The sequence below is a fragment of the Pseudophryne corroboree genome, chromosome 1 (genome assembly GCF_028390025.1).
Source record: "Pseudophryne corroboree isolate aPseCor3 chromosome 1, aPseCor3.hap2, whole genome shotgun sequence".
In the NCBI taxonomy this organism is placed as follows: domain Eukaryota; kingdom Metazoa; phylum Chordata; class Amphibia; order Anura; family Myobatrachidae; genus Pseudophryne; species Pseudophryne corroboree.
The window spans coordinates 29877194-29879818 of record NC_086444.1 but is presented as its reverse complement, the minus strand read 5'-3'; the positions used below and the strand labels follow the sequence as shown (position 1 = coordinate 29879818).

The 2625-nt window shown below is 36.5% G+C and overlaps 1 pseudogene; it reads right to left on the bottom strand.

The window, feature by feature from the left end:
• Window positions 1-1880: 1880 nt before the first annotated feature.
• Window positions 1881-1999, bottom strand: LOC134945858 (5S ribosomal RNA; annotated as a pseudogene).
• Window positions 2000-2625: the final 626 nt, after the last annotated feature.

Genomic DNA, 2625 nt, shown 5'->3' with positions numbered 1-2625 from the left:
TTAGAAATGTCCTCTCAACCACACCCAACATTGTCTCGGTAAAGCAAGAAAACACTAATATACAGTACAGTGAATATAAGAATCTGTATGATGATAATAATATGAAGGTATAAAAATATATATACATCTTTTTCTTAATATATATATGTAAAATAATATTTTTTTTCTTCGTAGTTTAAATTGTCCCTTGTTATAGTGTATTAATTTTTGGGTGTAAGAGGATAGCAATATGAAGGAATGTGATATGTAGATATGTATAATACCACACATGGTTTATCTATGATAAATTATCTATAATGAAGGCTGATAATTTAAGAATAAAATTTTGATCTAATAAACTATAATGTGTACTACAACTATGCCATCATTAGTACTGTGTATTTAACCCTCCATATGTGTACATACACTCATACACTCCTTTCCCTCACTTAGGTGTGGAAGACCATTATATTATAATTATGCAGCTATGCTGGAAGGATTTTTAGTATAGCTGCAACACCATGGGATTATTGTGATTCTGTCCGCATAACAGAAAATGTTTTTTAAATATGATAAACCGACATTCTTATGATTAAGTTTTAAGTTATTTATAAATGTTTTTTATTAGACCATGTTTAGTGAAAAACTCTGAGACACTTCTATCTGTGTATGAAAGCTAGGATTCCAATGCAACTGTTGAGCCTCCATACACACCTGTCCCTAATGATTACAATAGGACAAGGTATAAAAGATTTAAAAAAGTGCTCAGAGAGGAACACTCTGCCTCTTGAAGAAGCCGCCTGGGGTGCGGAGAAACGCGTTGAGGGTACAGAAGAAAGGGCCGCTTTTGACCATTAAGTGCCCAAAGGAGAGAAATACACACCGCTATTGGCTGTCTGTTACAAGTTGCCGGTGAATCGTTCAGCTGCGATCAGACTACCTCACTCAAACCTCCCCCTGCACTTGGAACATAGTAACATTCCGCCCGGCTGGGCATTGCTCACTTGAGCTAGGGGATCTGCACGGTGGCTTGGCGCATCCACACTGTGCCGCACTGAAGGGAACGGTTCTTACCTGAACGTACCGCTGACGGATGTCTCACCCATGCACAGGGTGATAACAAGCGGCTTTCAACTATCTATCCCGTGCAGTAAGGGATTACAGCATCTCAGTGAGTAACAGCAACCGCGTGGTTTTATAATTCTTACTTGCTCCATGGAAACAGCTATTTAAGTTTGGACACTTTCATATGGTCATAGACGTCAATTATATCATTTGGAGGATTTATTCCCATTTGAATCGTGAGATATGGAATTATTTTGAGAGACTAATCCTATCCAACAGAGAGTGGCTCTCCCCATATATTTTAGCGTCCCTTTCATACATTAATATACTATATATGTATGCATCTATGTAATCTTAGAGGCTTATAATACCTCAGTTTCATGCTTTGGGAATTGTTGTGGTCTTTTATAGTAAAGGGGAAGGAGAAAAGAAGACTCTTTTGTGGGCGCACTCTTATTATTCTTGAAATCTCAAAATGAAGCAATGAGTATTATAAAAATATAATTTTATTTAACAATATCAGTAAAATAATTAATTCGTAGTTGGAAAAAAAAAAAGGGAAAGAAAGAAAACAAAACAAAGAGAAACTGGAACGAATGATATAGGCGTAAATGCTTGATGAACGTTCCAGTGCTGTCCGGGTTTCAGACACAGATTTGCCACAGCTAACTGCCTGATAATATAATCCTAAACTGAAACAAGTCGATAGGCAGCTCCTCAATGATGATAATGGTTAAAATTACTAGCCACTTGTATTAAAGAAAGAGAATAGAAAAGATTGAATAGGTGAGATGAATCTGCTGTCAGTGTTAGACGCTGAGCATGGTCGTCCCAATCTTCTACTAAACTGAGTATTCCTCAATAGTCTCCCACTTGAGTACTAACTCAGCCCAACACTGCTTAGCTTCCAAGATCGGAAGGATTCGGGCGTTGCCAGTGTGGTATGAAAGTAGAAAGTATATCCAATGTTGGTGGGCTCTGGAATCACTGATGAGAGTTTACGAAAATTGTGGTAAGAATAGGATAGTTGATAGATGGGAGAAGAAAATAGGGGATCTGCTGCCAATGTTAGACAGGGACGGATGCCCCTGAATCAATGGTGAGAGTCCTGAAAATAGGTAAATATTGAAAAGAAATGGTGGAGATATGAGGAAAGCAAATTGAAACTAAATTGCTCTAATTAGCAACCTGTAGTGGGTTAAGGCTGAACACTATGACATTAGTGAAATGAGTGAAAGATTTCTTGGTAATTGCACCTGAAAAGTTCGTCAAAATAAATACTTAATTTTTGAACTAATATAGTAAAGATATGAAGGGAATAAATTTGAGCTAAATTGCTCTGTATAGCAACCTGTAATGAGTTAAGGCTGAACACTAAAACATTGGTAAAGTAAGTGAAAAATTTCTAGGTAATTGTACCTGAAAAGGTTGTCAAAATGTATACCTCAAAAATGAAAACAAGCAGATGTCCTTTGTTTTCCAAAAGAATTGGAGAAGATGGTTAGAAAGTGGCTAATTTATAATCTAGTACTATAAACAATAATGAAATGTAACTGATGAAAAAACCAATAGTAGCTAAGT